We start from the raw sequence: 19573 nt of genomic DNA, 5'->3' as shown, positions 1-19573 counted from the left end.
CCACCTAGACCTGCCTTTTGGCAAGAAGTTCCTTCTCTGGGGGAAGTTTTTGCCACTCACTGTTGTGGCCTCTCCTGTTGCGGAGCACAGGCTCCGGACACACAGGTTCAGCGGCCATGGCTCACAGGTCCAGCCGCTCCGCGGCATGTAGGATACTCCCGGACCGGGGCACAAACCCGTGTCCCCTGCATCGGCAGGCGGACTCTCAACCACTGCGCCACCAGGGAAGCCCAAACACAATTTTGCCTTTTTAAATTTTTTTTTTGTGGTACGCGGGCCTCTCACTCTTGTGGCCTCTCCCGTTGCGGAGCACAGGCTCCGGACGCGCAGGCTCAGCGGCCATGGCTCACGGGCCAGCCGCTCCGCGGCATGTGGGATCTTCCCGGACCGGGGCACGAACCCGTGTCCCCTGCATCGGCAGGCGGACTCTCAACCACTGCGCCACCAGGGAAGCCCTGGGGGAAGTTTTTATTTAAGATGTAGCTGCAATAGGAGTTCCAAAATATATCTTGACCCACTTCTGTTTTCCAGAGAAAAGTACACATTTTAATGCAGTGAACCTAAGGGTTTGACTTCCTCTTTAAACAGTTCATTGTCATTTCTAATCTGAAGTAAATAATTATTCTGGAAATATTTTTATTTCCATGATATATGGTCCAAAAAGAAGATTAAATATTTGCAAGAAAGAATAAGAGATAATTTTTGTTTCTGTGATATTTATCATTGTTGAGTGATATTGATGCATTTACTTTAAAATTGCTTGTATGCAATTGATGACACAAAGCAATCAATAATTACTAGCTGCCACATACTGAGAAAATTAACATCTAAAACGAATTGCTATCAAACAGTAAACTGTCTCTATATCATACAGTAGGACTATTACATCTTATTTTTGAACTGGAATGTGAATCGTGAACTGTAAATGTGCAAAATGAGATGTCTGCGGACACCCTTCCTTCTTCACCCTGTGCACCCTGATATCACTTGCTCACCCCTTAACTGAGTGACAGTTAAGAGACTTGTGTCACTTCGCACACCTCAAATATGAACCAAGGGCAAGGAATTTCATTTCAGCATATTCTGATTTCCCGAAGGCCAGGGTGATAATGAAGATCCTATATAAATTTGAGAAAGGAGTTCACCACATTAGCCACATGTATAAAATGGCATGGCAGCTATTCCAAATGGAAGAGTGCAGTCACAATTTTTTGATTGGATAGAGCTCTAGCAGATTTTAAAATGTAGTTTTCACATGGGAAACAAGTTAGATATTTTTGAACATGACAAAATGATACATTTTTAAAAGCTATTTTTATTGTCCAATTTTGTGTTTGATTTCATATGCTAATTTATAATTTCTATACTTATTCTAAATATTTATTTAAAATATCCCAATCCATGAAAATTAGAATTTCTATGCCAATGCATTGAGATTTCATATAAATCATTAAAAGTTCTGTTCACATCACAGGACTTTTTATTTTTTGTGTCTGTGACCTTAAGTCACATGCTGAGCCCATTATAGGTCACACAAATTAAGTCTCTAAAACTTAAAAAATGAAGTCTGTGTCCTAGTGCAAGCCACATTGTTACCTAATTCTTTTAGTTTTTACTCAGAGAAGTCTGAACTCCTGCTAAGGTTTTTGCTATTTCCTTTGCCCACTTCATTTGCATTTCTTCCATTCTCTTAAAACATGTGTGCCTTTCCTTATGTCTATCAAGATTTACTAGTGTCATTTGGTAGTTTTTTTCATGCCATTCTTTTGAAATTTCTTGATTCCATCCCCTCATTTGAGGGCACACAATTCTACAATTTGTTGTTGGTTTTTGCTTTTGGTTGAGTTTTGTTGTTGTTGTTGTTTTGTTTTTCTATTTCTACCACATTCTACCTACATAGTAGGGCCACAACTCATATAGCTATTAAAATGAAATCAGGCTGAATTATTTTTACTTCACATGGTTTTGTCTGTTTCTGTTGTCATAATATTCATCATGCTATTCACTGTCTTTCTCTGTCTGACCTTCTCTGTCCTGATGCCTCCAGCCAAAACTGGATTCTTCACAGACTTCCCTATCTCAGTAAATGCCAGCTTCTTCCTTCCATGTGCCTAAGTCCAAAAGCTTAGAGGTTTGGCTTAACTCTTTCTCTCATGTTTCCTCTCACATAGCCAATCTATTAGTAAGTTTCTTTAGATTATGCTTTCAAAATACATCCAGAATCTATTTCTTATCACCTCCACTACTAACCATCTCGTCCAAGACACTGAATTTTCTTTCTGGGAGGCTCTGCTGCTGCTTTACGCCTCCATCATCACCACCACCTGATAATCCGGAATAGAAATGTTCTAAAAGCACCAAACATGAAACAGATCACATCACTCCTTTGACAAAACCTTCCACTGGTTTCCCATCTCACTCAGACTTAAAGTACTTACAATGGCTTCCAAAGCTCGTGCCGATCTGGCTATCAGCTGCCTCTCTGATTCTGTCTTTCTATTTGCCCTTTGGGTCATTCCACTCCAGCCACAAGTCCTTCTTGCTATTTCTCCAGCTTGTCAAGCTCATGTCTGCATTAATCCTTTGCCATTTCTGTTCCCTCTGTCTGAGCAGGTCTCTCTCTAGATATCTTCATAGGTCAACTTCCCACTTATTTCAGACACAGTTGAAGTCTCTTATTAGAGAGGATTTCCATAATCACCTGAGTGATATAGCTCTGCTCTGCCTTCCCCTTTATTAATCCCTTCACTTAGTTACCCAGCTTTATTTTTCTCTATAAAATGTATTTACTTTCTGAGAAATTCTATATGTACTTTAAAAAAAAAAAGTTTAAGGTTTGTTTTCTCCACATGAGAATGTTAGGTCCATGAGGGTAGGGGCATTTTATTTACTGCTGCTTCCCCTACACCTCAAAAACTGTCTGGTACATAGTTGACAGTCATCTTCATTGAATGAATGAATGACTTCTTAAAGATGATGTTCCAACCAACTAAATGATTCAAAAATTTCTGTGCAGTTTCATATAGCTGATGCCAATTAAATAGTTATACTGACTTATCCCCTAGAACACTGAGCTCCCTAGCACTGCAACTTGAGCAGTTGCACCTCCCCAGCTACTTGAGCAGTTCCTCAGGAATGTTGTTATGTTTAGTAAGTGCAGTATATTTTAGGAGTAGAGCACTGTTACTCTTCCAGAGTCAGATTCATCTTTAAAATGAGCACAGCTGTATCTGTCTCCCTAGGTTGTTGTGTGTTTCAAATGAGATGACACAGGCAAACCTCAAATTCCATAAAAATCAGTCATAATTTTTTTGTACAGTAACTTTTTATAAAGCAATACAAAACGATAACAATAACAAATTGAATGCAATGATACGCATTTTATTATACACAATGACATTCAGTATCTAACAGAGGAATTTTCTTAACTATTCATCTATCTTCTTTATTTCTCATAAACTGAAAATAATACCCAAAGACTTGATTGGACTCAAATTAAATATTTTTTGACAATAATACCCTACCTGATGTTGTGTACCATATTTTGTACCACAAGAGGAAGTGTGTAACGCCTGCCTGTGTTACCATTGGCAATGCTAAGATTTATTACAGAAAATCTGTTGACAGCCAGATCTTCCCATTGTTCTGTGGTAAAAGAACAATGGTTAGAAAAAGGTGAAAAGAGTTTTCTTCCTTGCATTTTTTTTGACTTTTAACTGATTGAACAATTATCACAATTTGCTTTTGATCCACTGCTGAGCCACAACAAGGGGAAAAAAAGAAAAAAACATTTATGATTCTCTCAAGTATAATCATTATGCAAATAGCTACTTATATTAACTTAAAAGCCTTTGCAAATATTAAAAGATTTACATTTATTTATTTATTAGATTTATTGAATTTTTGAGAAAACATTTTATTAATAAAATAGATGCAGGAAATTATGTAAGAGAGTCATATATTTCAAAATGTTAAAAACTGTATTTCTAAAGGCCATGGTTTTTCATCAAAAGTTAAGATTGTGTGTATAATTTAATGCACATTGTTTTGTCTCCTTCAATCACATAATAAATTTAAATTATGTACACAAAGTCATACATACATTTTTACTTATTTTTAATATATAACTGATAATTCAAAGTAGATATCCTTAGTTTTGTTTCTTTGTCTCACTCATCAACATATAAATATAATAACCTCTGAAAATGTAAGTCAAATTTTAACAAAAGATCTGGTGGATTAATAATTTGACTGAGGAAAAGAAAATTTTAACATTAAGTACTATCTGCCTAATAATAAACATAAGCAGAATATCTCAAGAAAATATAATTGCATCACCTAATATACACCTACACTTCAACGATTTTATTTCCAATTTCCTTCTTAATAAAGCATTAATTAAAAAATCAGGATTCAGAGAATGAGCATAGAGAAGTAATCTTTTGGATTAGTAATGATTCAATGAGTATTCTGTTTGAATATATTTATCATTGACTGCCAATTACTTTACAGAAGGGGTCAAATATTTTTATTCCTGTAAATACAAAATAATCTTAGCTACATCTGCTATTATCGCCCGTTAAGGATTTGATTGAATAGTCAACATTCAATTTGGAATTAGTCTTATCATGAAGTTATATTAAAGAAATGATATATCTGTTACTAATTTGAACAGAGTCTGAGTGTCTTTTCCTCCCACACTCCACATCCCATCTCCATACTCTTAAGTATACAAATATTAAACAAATGTTAGAAAAAATTATCTATCCTTCTAAGAAATAAAAACATTACAAATTACTCAAAATTTGAGGTACCATTTAAACCTACTAAATTAACAATTTAAAAGAATTCTTGTGAAGTTGCACTAAGACAAAAACTCCTATGCTGCTACTAGTATTATAAATTATGTACAGGTATTTGGCCAAAGATTTTGAAGGATACATAGTTCTTCTTATGTTTGATCCAGTTATTTCAATCAAAAGAATTTTTATTAAGGAAATACAAAAATGTATATGTTAAAGTTATTGATTGCAGTGACATTTATATAGCACACAAGTGGAAATTAAATTTTCAGTACTAGGCATATGGTCAGAAAATATTTTGTTATTCCGGACCAACTATGAAATGAATGATTTTGAAAACTTTTTATATACATAAAAACTATTTTATATTATATACTGAAAAAAGAACAAAAATGACAACATACCTTGATTAAATTCTTGTACATTGTATATATGCATTTGATATGGACAAAAGATAATACATGAATTGAAAGAGACATAGAGTAAATTTTTGGATTTTGTTCCCATAATAAATAGTTTTTTAAAAGGAAGGAAAAACTATTTGCCAAAGCAAAGTTCATTTACTTCTTTGATGGTCAAAATTACTTCTCCACTACATTTGTTTTGTGAACACACACATCACCATCTTGTAAAATATTCCTGTATCTCCCAGAGTTGCAATAGCTGGATCAGAAAGCCAAAATTGAGTACACTTATGAAAATGAATCCATAGGAAAGCTATAAGACATAAAACTTACCAAAATCTATATTTTCACAGCACTTTAATACTCTCTAATAGGCTTATAAAAATACAAAATAAAATAAATTATAAAAATTTATTCACTGGGTAATAAGTAGGCTTTGACACTATACAATTCTATCCCCTATTCAGAGAAAGGGAGACACTGGCATGACCATGAAACTGTGGTCTCCTTCCTTTTCTAAGTATGGTTCCGTGAGGATCTAATATATCATGTCTAAAAATTCCACAAAGATTGTTTTAAGAACATCGTTTTAAAAACATGTTTACTTTCTAGCTTTGTGAAAAATGTCTATTTTATGGTAATATTTTTTAGGTATTTTCAATTAAAATATCATAGAATTATATAACATGCTGACAATTTCATTTCCAAAATGGAGCCTTTATTTTTTAGTACACTTACTACCCCAATTGCTCTCTCTTTCACACATCTGGAATATCAGCGCTCTCTTCATACCGCTTACCTAACTTTGTGTTAACAACCATAAGTATAAGTTAATAGAAAAAGCCTTGAGTTAAAACTTTATATTCTATTTTTTATTCTGTCACTGAATCAGTAAGTGTTCCAATTCTGGTAAAGAAATGTTTGCAAATTAATGTTGCTGTTCAAACAATGGGCTTTACTTGGCTGACAGCCATTATCAACACAGTTTTCTCCACTTGTCATTTAGCCAGATTTCCAACAAAGAATATTTTAGTCATTGGTGATATGGGGCTAGCCAAATGGAATTAGACCTAAAAAACTTAGTGTGTGGCAATACAGTCTAATGATTTTATGGCTACACCCTTCATGTAAGTAGATCCAGTTCTATTTACTACTTTTTTTTGTTCTTCTGTTCTCCTCCCTGCCCCTTTCACAGCCCCAGTCTGGTCTTTCAACTGTGAACATATTGATTTTAGGTGACAAGAAATATTTAACCTGTGCCTTATAACTGACATATAAAGTATGGTCCAAACCAAGATGCTTTTGAAAGTGAAAGGCAGAGTTATTAATAATTACCTGAGGACAACTGGTCTGAACTGGACTGGACTGGCCCAGACAAATTGAGATACATATGGTTGCCCTGCCTTTGTGGTTCCTCTGCCACATGGGCTTCAAATTCTCCAGTGTAGCCCCTGATAATGTTTCAACACCAAAAAACAAAACAAAGCCAAATAACAACAAAACACCTGCAATACTTTGAAGTACTTTGAGTCTCCAAAGTTAGATATCAATCCCACAAAAGAATGCCCAGGCTAGAATTATTGCTTATGTTGACTTTAACAGAAAAAAAGACACAAGTTGTGTTTCTTAGCTTTTCTAGCTAATTAGGTGATATAAATATTTATAATTCAATAGATGCTGTGCTTCACCCCAGATGGTACCAAAATGCCATTAGAAACTCGAAGTTGTTTTTCATCTAGTTATTCATTAAAAGAAGATAGTCATTTTATTTAAATGACTCTTTTTAAGAGAACTACATCTGAGGTATTTGCTAGCACAGGCTTCTTGCTAAGCTTTACTTTATTCCATACAAGACGATGAAAGGGCTTGCTAGTATTCTATAATTTAATAACCTCATTTGGATCTTTTTTTTTTCCTCGTTCAATTTCAGAACTTAGGGAAACCAGTGGAGGAATGTGGCTAATTATAAAAGACCAAGAGTATGTGGCCTTGTGTTGAAATTGGTAAGACTGTGCCTTAGGGGAGATAAAGAGTCTTCTCTTGTCGAAGAGATAAGTGTTTAACTCTCAATAACCTGGGAAGAGTATAAGTTGACATGACCTAGAAAGTCACTGGCATTTCAATGACTTTATGGAGTACCTTGGCAGGAAAGTCTCCCAATTGCTCTTCTATAATAGTTCTACAGAAGAATCAGAAAGTTACTTTAATTTTACAAAAAAAGTGATGGAATAAAAGACTTAAAAAGACTGGGAAAATGGGGATCCCAAAAGAAAGGTGCATGCCTAGCTCCTAAGCAAAATCTTCCAGTATTTTCTCTATGTCTGGAAGTTTTAGAGTGAGTCAAGTATTATGAGTTAAAACTTACGATGGACAAAGAAAACTAAGCAGTATGCAAAGTCTGGAAAGGGAGGACATAGAACAGAACCTTATGAGCCCAGATGCTTCATTGTGAGAAGGAGGAGGCATCCTGTCCCAGGAAGTAGTATTCTGGGAAAACATTCGCCTTAAGCTTAGCCACTATAAATAATACGATTTACAAAAACAAAACTTGACAAATTGGAAACTGGAGGTTTTAAGAGAAGGAGGGTTGTCTGCCCGTTTCATATCACACCACTTAATGCTACCAAATACGTCTTTGATAATCATTAAATTTCCTAAGAGGTCATGAATAAGTGTACTTGCAAAATACAGTGGAATATGGGAAAAGATCGTTCACTGTTGATATTCCCAGGTTTAACACATATATGAAACAAAATGAGAATACTGATAAAAATTTTAATTTGGGGTTGTTTACAAAAGCAACAGTTGGCACAAAAATGAGTCTCTGTATGCCACTACCTTTGTTTAGGGACCTAACAAAAAATGGGACAGATAGAATGGGTGTAAGGGCTTCCTCTTTAGCACAATTGGTGAATTGACCAAAATCAGCACTGGGATCATAGTTCAGAGCTAGTTTAAGATCTTATCCACATCTAAGCCCTGGAGACTCCTAACTTTGCATCCTGAAATATGCCTTTCTTTCAAGTCCCAGAGCCATTATTCAATTTCAGCAATGCCTGATACCTCTCCTGACCAATTTCGGACACTTACTACCTACTCTCCTGCCTCACATTACATTTTCATTCTGTCAAATCAGCTAGTCCTGCTTATACTAATCATACTAAAGCAGAGTTCTTACAATTTCACTCCCATAATTAGAAACATGGAATGTTTCTGTTTCCTAATAAATTAAATATAATTTCTCAACCTGGAATGGAACACTGGGTACAGCAACACCCAAACCTTTCTTCTAACCTTACTTGCCCCACAATTCCAACCAAACTCAATTCTCCAACGCATGCAATAGCTTCCAGTATCTCTTGCCTTCTTTCATGTTCCACTTCCTCATTTTTACTTATAGATTACTGACACATCCTAAGATATTTTCAAAATCATTTAGTTACTTCTTTAAAGATACCTTCCCCTTCTTAAAAACAAGACAACAGGCCCCAAATGGAGCTACTTATGCTAAGCCCCACATCACCAAGCCAAGACTTAATTATAGTTTCACCTCTCCCAGAAATGGAATCTTACACCAGTCAATCAGGAATCTCCTGATTAGAAGCAGTGAGGAAATCTGCCCAATAGACCCCTGCCAACCGCTGAAGGAAAGTTACCTTGCGATAACCAACCAACATTTGCCTCGTAGAACTTTCTTGCTCCTGCTACCTATCGCCTATAAAAGTCTTTGCTTTTGTGCAGCTTGTCAGAGCTCCTTTCTATCCACCAGATTGGGTGCTGCTTGATTCAAATTAATTTCTGCTCAAATAAACTTGAAAAATTTTTAATATGCACCAGTTTATCTTTTAACGTCCTAAAAGCAGTTCATAGCTTCCTGGTTTGAACATGTATTCTGCTGATTCCTAACTCCTACAGTCTTCTTTGATTTATAAAAAAGCTGTGCTTTTATTTTAGGAATATATTCTTGAAGCAAAAGGTCTGTGTCTTATCCTAAGCCCATGCTGAGCATAATTTTAGAAATTGTTTTGTTTTTTAATTAAATTACCAAATTTTCATTTAACTAAAAAATTATTAGAATATGGACACATGATACTCACAGGTAGATTAAAAATTTGACTTAGTATGTTCATAGTATAGTCAGTATATTTATTGTTTATTATTAATAGAATGTTCCTACACTTTTTTGAAGAAAGCTATTAGATGTTGTGATTAAGGACAGCTTTAAAATCTAGCATTCTATGGCAGAAGATGTCAAATGACTATTTATTAAAAGTCTATGATTTGACAAGTGCTGTTCTATGCAATGATGATATAGCATGCAACAAGACAGAAGTTTCCTTTGCTTACAGATGCTGCATTCCATTGAGGAAGACAGACAAAAAGCCAATAAACAAACAAGATAGTTTCAGAGTGTAATAAGAGCTGTAAAGGAAATAAAGCAGAAATTAGAAAAACAGATACTATGAAATGAATTGAAAAGGAAAAAATATATACCTGCCTTGAGGTAGTCTGTTTTAATTAACAGTGTTTACTTTTTTCAGAATAATTATGATATGCTAGTTGAGAGACACAGCTAAAAAGATAGTTGTGCTTACATGTTGATGAAAATTAACTAGCTAAACTGGAATAGCACGTAGTGAAATTTAGTAATGTTATTAAGTGGAGATTGCAAAATTTTAAAAAATATCTTCATGCAATTATGGGATATGAGTTTGGAGTACCCAGTGAAACATCAGACTAAAGGTCATTCGTATAATAATCTGGAAACCCGTACAACTCATTACATTTCATGTATCATTATTGAAAAATTAGCAATATGTTGTAAGCTTTCTAAGATAGAGGAATAAAAATTATGGAGGAGTAGATGATTCAAAAGATCATTAGTGGACACCTCCAAGCTGAGTCAACTCCAGTTCTCTGGGGAACAAATATTATTACAAGACAACAACTGTTCGGAAGTAATATAGTGAAGTATTCTTGATTCAGTAGCTAATAAAACCACAATTTCTATTTTGAAACCAACTCTGAAACTTGCCTGTGCTTTGTTTAAAAACCCTAAGAGATAAACACCCTCCGAAAAACAATGTATATTAAAAGGGTGTAGAGATTATAAACAGTGGTTTTTCCTTCTAGTATATTCAAAGATATTATTGTATAAAGCAACAATAACAGCAATTTATCCCAAAATATTTTAGTGGATTTACATTTACAGATGAGGGATGAAATGTCACTCAGTAAAACCAGTGAAGGTGCCTGGAGCTGATTTCCAATCCAGTAACTATTTCACTGCAAGAATATTGTGTTCTCAAGGGAAATGCTGGTTTTAAATTATTTATAAAATGTACGAAATAATTTTCATTTGAATCATTTGTCAAAGGAAAATGCAAAAAAAAAAAAAGTAACTTAAATTCGGGGCCCCTGTATTCATTTATTATTTTCACAAGTCATGTAACTTTCTTCCATGAACAAACACTGAAAATACTTAGCACACTGAGAGAGACACAGAACCGGCTTTAGACAGCTATGTATACAGTTCTAACTATTGTTTGGTATTTTTCTAAATATATTATAAACATAGACATTTATATATATATAATATATAATCTTTAAACTCTTCTCCCCTCTTGCCTACCACTGCCTTCCAAAAATAGTTGACAGAAATAACTTTCATCGGCGGGTGCTAATCAATATGAAAGCTATGTGTTCTTACTTTATTTTAGATGCAGTGATATACTAGTAAAATTTTACACCTTACTGTCCTTATTTCTATTCTGTAGTTTCCTGCCCTCCTCATTTATTAAATTGGCTCTTTATACAACAGAAGATGAGCAGACACTGAACCAAGCAGTAATTTTCAAGAGACATTTTCATTGGTGAGCAGGACCTTTAAAAGTCAAGTGCAGTTAAGAAATCCTCCACCCTACACCTTACATGTAGCAAACACCTTTGAGGCACCCAAGGCTGTGTTCACTGTTTCAAGATATTCTCACAGTTTTCCTTGGCTTTTTGGCCCTGGTTCACTGTTGCCACTTAAGTCCTGGATGTGACTCATCATAACAAATGACAGGAGGATAACAGAGCTTTATGGTGATTGACTGACACAGCACACAGCAAGGATTGGAGAAGGGAGCAATTCCTCGGTGGGAGTTAGGGGAGAATTATGAAGAGAACTTTTCCTAATGCACACAGAGTTTGGTGACGACAACCGACATTCTAAACAAAGAAATGTGGAGGGGAGGATAGCAAATCTGAGAGACATTTAAAATGGGCTAGTAATAGGCTCTGGAGACTGATCAGATATACACGGTAAATAATTACCCAATTTGTTCTATGTCCTACCAATCACACTGTGACTCACAATATGAATCTGTCGTTCCAGGAGGGTTTACAGCCTCACGACCTCTCCCCACTCACCTTACCAGTTATCACCCCCGTAATGATGCATATTTACTTCTAATGTGCCTTCCTTTCTCTACTCCACTTATTTTAGTTTTGGTTTTTCTGCACTATACAAATCACTCTTCCGCCACAACCATGCCCAACAGCTACATTGACCTCTCTCTTTTCTTTTTTTTCTTTTTTTTTTGGCGGTACGTGGGCCTCTCACTGTTGTGGCCTCTCCCGTTGCGGAGCACAGGCTCCGGTCGCGCAGGCTCAGCGGCCATGGGTCACGGGCCCAGCCGCTCTGCGGCATGTGGGATCTTCCCGGACCGGGGCACGAACCCACGTCCCCTGCCTGCATCGGCAGGCGGACTCTCCACCACTGCGCCACCAGGGAAGCCCGACCTCTCCCTTTTCTTAAATCAAAGATCAAATAGAGTTTGTATCAGAACATGTACTGCCTTGTCAGTGATACTGCCATTCTCCTTGATATAACACTCTCTCCTTTCCCTTATTCCCTCTCTCTCACAAACTTCTGCCATTTCCTCCCCAAAACTGCATCTCCATTTATTCTTTTCACTTCTATCACTGCTCTCTCCCTGTCTGGGGTCTAGTTACTTCTAGGTGACTATAAGAGCTGCATAGTAGAGCTCCCTGGCACCAAAATAAAGAGCTACCACTTGCTGAAAGTCACTATGCGTCAGACTCTAAGCAGCACCCCTTTAAATCCTCATAACAAGCCCACTATCCCATCTTATGGATGAATAAAACGGCTGAACTCTTCCCATTAGAGTATGAAAGAAGCATTGTTTAAATCAAAAGTCCAAACCATAAATCTATGCTCTTTATACTAAATAAAGAACCATCACCCTTTCAAAGTATGTTGCACATCACTTCACAGTAAATTTGCAAGAATTCTTTTATTATATTATAAGGGGGAATAAAAAACAGAACAAAACAAAAGCAAACCCAGTATAGTGATATATGCCCTCTAGGAGAGTGATGTAATTCAACTTTTGAGTTGATGGATCTATTGTTTGAATAAAATAAAGAGATACTGTATATCACCGATAGACAAGGGTGAAACAAAAGGGGCATGCCTTCGCTCTGAATAATAGAAAGGTCAAACATGTTGGTTTCAGTAAACCAAGGAGCAGAATTTGTGAGAAAGTAATGGGCCTAATTCAGGGCCTATTAAAGGAAATTGCCCATATGAAACTTCATGTGATGAGTAATAGCTCATGAATTCCCATAAAATGGCATGTCTGGCATTAATTCTGAAATTACTTCTTGCTTGCTTTATAATTCTATTGTTTTCCCCAAATTTTTCCATAAGAAAAACAATTATATATGGCAATGTTGAGTTGGTGGTGATTTGCAGAAATCATCATGGATCTCAAATTGCTGTAAAGTGAGAAGAGCCTCGAATTCAGAGTGGTGCCAGGAGACAACAGAGCCTGGCACCTGGTGAACTGACTGCTTCTTTTCCTCTAAATATCATTAGAAGAAAGTGGCCCTTGGAGAAGTGTGTGTATGGTTAGGCCTTCTTATTACAGAGGAATGTGAATATTAAAGAGAAAGAGCATCCCAAGAGTTGCAGGAACTGGGTTTATCCAATTAAATTATTATTATACAAAAATATTTTTCATGCTCAAAATCCACAAAAACTCCCTTCCTCTCATATTGGATCCAATTTATTGGGCTCATTTTTTAACCTCTATATAATCTATTTAACATTCTATTTGTTCATACGTTCATTCATTCATTCTCATTTCAATCAATAATCAATTGTTTTTTATACAGATATTCACTTATTGCCTATATATGTACATGCCCATATAGAACGAACTAGACATCTTCATATATGTTTCCACACTCCAAGTGTTCATTCTAACCCCAGAAGTTCAGTTCTACAAACTGTCTTCTCATGATGCACCTGACCTTTCCTGTGCTTTCTTATGCATTTTTCAAGTTTCTTCCAAATGATTTTTTGGCACTAGGTTTAAATGGACTAAATGTACCAATTAAAAGGAAGAACGTCAGATTCAATTAAAAAAGCATTCACCCTACAGCCATGAATAAAGATGAAATCTTGCCATTTGTGACAATAGGGATGGACATGGAGAGGATTATGCTTAGTGAATAAGTCAGACAGAAAAAGATAAATACTTTATGTTATCACTTATATTGGAATCTAAAAAATAAAACACACTAGTAAGTATAACAAAAAAGAAACAGACTCACAGATATACAGAACAAACTAGTGGTTACCAGTAGGGAGAGGGAAGAAGGAGGGGAAAGATAGGGCTAGGGGATTAAGAGGCAAAACTACAATGTATAAAATAAATAAGCTACAGGATATAATGTACAGCACAGATAATATAGCTAATATTTTAGATTAACTATAAATGGAATATAATCTAAAAAATTTTGAATCACTATGTTGTACACCTGAAACTAATATAATATTATAAATCAACTATACTTCAATAAAAAAAAAATTCAAATACAAAACCCAAAAGTTTTCTCAGGCTAATTGCAGAAGTGGAAGTGAGAGATTTGAAACAGGTGAAGGATTTGATACACCATTGTTAGCTTGAAGACGGACGTGGTCATGTGGAAAGGACCTGTGAATGACCTCTAGAAACTCTTTAGGAGCAAAAAATTCATGATCTCAGTATTGAAACCGCAAGGAGCTAGATTCGATTCCGCCAACTCTATGGATGTGCTTCTAAGCAGATTCTTCCTCAGCTCCTCCTAATTAGAAGTCAGCCCTGAAGACATCTTGATTTCAGCCTTGTGACTGAGCGGAAAACCTAGCCACATCTTGTTGGACTTTTGACGTAGAAAATTAGGAACTAATAAGTGAGTGTTGTTTTAAACTTCGAAATTTGTGGAAATTTATTATCTAGCATTAGAAAATACATACAAGGACTATTTAAGAAGCTACAATAGTACATTCATGCTTCTATAGGTTAAAATTTAATTCCAAGATTACAAAAATGAGTAATGTTCTTATATGTTCAACATCTTTTAACCTTTGGTCTTAATGGTTTTTAAATATTCATTAAAATATCTTATTATTCTATAGTAGCATACCTTTGAAAGCAATTAAATTTCCATATCATGTGTTATTAGTGTAGGAAAAGTGATTAATGTGCAATTACAACTCACCAAGGAACCACTCTCTAAATTACTCATAACCACTAGGAAACAACTTTGCCAATAATAAATCAGTGATCATTGCTGTTCAATAAGGGGTCCATGTGCATAGAAAAGATGTAATCACAAAATAGATATACAATATATGGGAGAGGAGTGCTAATGAACATTCAATGTTAATGGATGTGTAACTGTAAATAGAAAAAACCACTTTGCAACCAACTGGGCTGAACACCAAAGTTCCTTTGAAATATTTCCTTTAAAATGGGGACACTCGTGCAATAATTAGGAAACAACCATATTGGAAAAAGAAATTTTGAACAATGTGGAAAATCTGTATGGAAGATTTCTTTCCCCCTCTTTAGAACTGCAAATATCTACAAAACCCACTAGACTAATTATTGCAGAAGCCATATATACATTTTAAAAAAGACCACATTTCCTGCAATTCCTAACCTAAACCAATTTGTGCAATAGTAATTAGGAACAGAAATTGAAAAGACAATTGTAATGCAAGTGCTAAAATCTAGGTAGTTGTAACCAAGATCTTATTCTTTAAGGAGCAGTTTCAGGGAAAAAGCATACACAATAATGCAAAAAGAGCAATTTTCAGAGAGTATATTAACTTTGCATCAGTAAAGGAAAGTCAAACACACAATTCAGGTTGGAGATGCTGAACCAGCATAAAGGGAAATGACCAGGACGGGATAATGGTTTTACCAGAAAAGAAAGATGAACAATGATCACCAAACTATCTAAAACTATTTACAATCTTCCTAATTTGCCATTTTAGTAGATTACATATGGCTGATTTCATAGTCTAGGTTTTTAATCTCAGTTCACCTTTAAGAGCAGCATCCAACTCAGCCATAAAAAAGAATGAAATAATGCCATTTGCAGCAACATGGAGGGACCTAGGGATTATCATACTAAGTGAAGTAAGTCAGAAAGAGAAAGACATATATCATATGATATCACTTAAATGTGGAATCTAAAATATGACACAAATGAACTTATCTACGTGACAGAAACAGACTCACAGACATAGAGAACAGACTTGTGGTTGCCAAGGGGGAGGGGAGGTGGGAGGGATGGACTGGGAGTTTGAGTTTAGCAGATACAAACTACTGTATACAGGATGGATATATAGGATATACAGGTCCTACTGTATAACACAGGGAAATATATTCAATATCCTGTGATAAACCATAATGGAAAAGAATATGAAAAAGAATGTATATATGTGTATAACGGAATCACTTTGCTGTATAGCAGAAATTAACACAACATTGTAAATCAACTATATGTCAATAAAATAAATTTTAAAAATAAATTTTTAAAAAGAGAGGCATTCAAGATAGATAACTAGGTTTTCTGGGCAGAGCTAGGGGAGGGTGTCTTTCAGCCAAAGTTGCAGACAATCAAAATCCGGGTCAAGAGCCAAATGGGAGACATAAAGGAAACCAAATCCAAAGCAGAGAGGAGAGACAAAATAGATCCTCAAGAGCACATTTAAAAAATAAAAAAGATCAGGAAGTCAAAACAGAGCCAAGGGAAGATGGCGGAAGAGTAAGACGCGGAGATCATCTTCCTCCCCACAGATACACCAGAACTACATCTACACGTGGGACAACTCCTACAGAACACCTACTGAACGCTGGCAGAAGACCTCAGACCTCCCAAAAGGCAAGAAACCCCCCACGTACCTGGGTAGGGCAAAAGAAAAAAGAATAAACAGAGACAAAAGGATAGGGACGGGGCCTGCACCAGTGGGAGGGAGCTGTGAAGGAGGAAAGGGTTCCACACACTAGGAAGCCCCTTCCCGGGCGGAGACTACGTGTGGTGGAGGGGGAAAGCTTCGGAGCCGCGGGGGAGAGCACAGCCACAGGGGTGCGGAGGGCAAAGCGGAGAGATTCCCGCACAGAGGATCGGTGCCGACCGGCACTCACCAAGCCAAGAGGCTTGTCTGCTCACCCGCCGGGGCGGGCGGGGGCTAGAAGTTGAGGCTCGGCCTTCGTCGGAGCGCAGGAAGAGGACTGGGGTTGGCGGCGTGAACACAGCCTGCAGGGGGTTAGTGCGCCACAGCTAGCCGGGAGGGAGTCAGGGGAAAAGTCTGGACCTGCCGAAGAGGCAAGAGACTTTTTCTTACCTCTTTGTTTCCTGGTGCGCGAGGAGAGGGGATTAAGAGCGCTGCTTAAAGGCGCTCCAGAGACGGGCGCGAGCCGCGGCTACAAGCGCAGACCCCAGAGACGGGCGTGAGACGCTAAGGCTGCTGCTGCCGCCACCAAGAAACCTGTCTGCGAGCACAGGTTACCATCCACACCCCGCTTCCGGGGAGCCTGTCCAGCTCGCCACTGCCAGGGTCCCAGGATCCAGGGACAACTTCCCCAGGAGAACGCACGGAGCGCCTCAGGCTGGTGCAACGTCACACCGGCCTCTGCCGCCGTAGGCTCGCCCCGCACTCCGTGCCCCTCCCTTCCACCCCCCCCCCCCCCGCCGCCCCCAGGCCTGAGTGATATTTAACCCCATCCTGTCTGAGCGAAGAACAGACGCCCTGCGGCTGAGCCCCTGGGAGCTGTGAGAACATAGAAGAGAAAGGGAAATCTCTCCCAGCAGCCTCAGAAGCAGCGGATTAAAGCTCCACAATCAACTTGATGTCTGTGGAATACATGAATAGACAACGAATTATCACAAATTGAGGAGGTGGACTTTGAGAGCAAGATTTATGCTGGATAGCTTTGCTTCCACCATTTGTCCTAGGGTTCTATCCATCCGTTTTTTTTGTTTTTTTTTTAATTTTTTTCTTTTTTTTCTTAATAATTATTTTTTTATTTTAATAACTTTATTATATTTTATCTTTATTTTATTTTATCTTCTTTCTTTTTTTCCTTCCTTCCTTCCTCCCTCCCTCCCTCCTTTCTTTCTTTCTTTCTTCCTACTTCTACTAATTCTTTCTAATTTTTTTCCCTTTTATTCTGAGCCGTGTGGATGAAAGGCTCATGGTGCTGCACCCAGGAGTCAGTGCTGTGCCTCTGAGGTGGGAGAGCCAACTTCAGGACACTGGCCCACAAGAGACCTCCCAGCTCCACATAATATCAAACGGTGAAAATTTCCCAGAGATCTCCATCTCAAGACCAGCACCCAGCTTCACTCAACAACCAGCAAGCTACAGTTCTGGACATCCTATGCCAAACAACTAGCAAGACAGGAACACAACCCCACCCATTAGCAGAGAGGCTGCCTAAAATCATAATAAGTCCACAGACACCCCAAAACACACCAACAGACATGGACCTGCCCACCAGAAAGACAAGATCCAGCCTCATCCACCAGAACACAGGCACTAGTCCCCTCCACCAGGAAGCCTACACAACCCACTGAACCAACCTTAGCCACTGGGGACAGACACCAAAAACAACGGGAACTACGAACCTGTAGCCTGCAAGAAGGAGACCCCAAACACAGTAAGATAAGCAAAATGAGAAGACAGAAAAACACACAGCAGATGAAGGAGCAAGATAAAAACCCACCAGACCTAACAAATGAAGAGGAAATAGGCAGTCTACCTGAAAAATAATTCAGAATAATGATAGTAAAGATGATCCAAAATCTTGGAAATAGAATGGACAAAATGCAAGAAACATTTAACAAGGACCTAGAAGAACTAAAGATGAAACAAACAACGATGAACAACACAATAAATGAAATTTAAAATACTCTAGATGGGATCAATAGCAGAATAACTGAGGCAGAAGAACAGATAAGTGACCTGGAAGATAAAATAGTGGAAATAACTACTGCAGAGCAGAATAAAGAAAAAAGAATGAAAAGAACTGAGGACAGTCTCAGAGACCTCTGAGACAACATTAAACGCACCAACATTCAAATTATAGGGGTTCCAGAAAAAGAAGAGAAAAAGAAAGGGACTGAGAAGATATTTAAAGAGATTATAGTTGAAAACTTCCCTAATATGGGAAAGGAAACAGTTAATCAAGTCCAGGAAGCACAGAGAGTCCCATACAGGATAAATCCAAGGAGAAATACACCAAGACACATATTAATCAAACTGTCAAATATTAAATACAAAGAAAACATATTAAAAGCAGCAAGGGAAAAGCAACAAATAACACACAAGGGAATCCCCATAAGGTTAACAGCTGATCTTTCAGCAGAAACTCTGCAAGCCAGAAGCGATGAAGAAGAAAAACCTGCAACCAAGATTACTCTACCCAGCAAGGATCTCATTCAGACTTGATGGAGAAATTAAAACCTTTACAGACAAGCAAAAGCTGAGAGAGTTCAGCACCACCAAACCAGCTTTACAACAACTGCTAAAGGAACTTCTCTAGGCAAGAAGCACAAGAGAGGGAAAAGACCTACAATAATGAACCCAAAACAATTAAGAAAATGGAAATAGGAACATACATATCAATAATTACCTTAAATGTAAATGGACTAAATGCTACCACCAAAAGACACAGATTGGCTGAATGGATACAAAAACAAGACCTATATATATGCTGTCTACAAGAGACCCACTTCAGACCTAGAGACACATACAGACTGAAAGTAAGGGGATGGAACAAGATAGATAACTAGCCATATAGCCTTGGCCAAATTGCTTTACCTATCTTTGCCTCTGTTTCCTCACCTGTAAAACATTACCTAGTTTGCAGTGAGAGAAGCTAGCTCACAGAATGTAGTGAAGGTTTAATGAACTAATATTTGTGAAACATGTAGAAGAGCATCTGGCACAGCATAAGCACTGCATAAATGTATGCTACAATAATATTTCATACACTGGGAAAAAAGTTGATTAAAGTA

The sequence above is a fragment of the Delphinapterus leucas genome, chromosome 11 (assembly GCF_059928025.1).
Source record: "Delphinapterus leucas isolate spDelLeu-1000000601 "Yukka" chromosome 11, BTC_Dleu_Yukka2, whole genome shotgun sequence".
NCBI lineage: Eukaryota > Metazoa > Chordata > Mammalia > Artiodactyla > Monodontidae > Delphinapterus > Delphinapterus leucas.
This window is presented reverse-complemented; position numbering follows the sequence as displayed.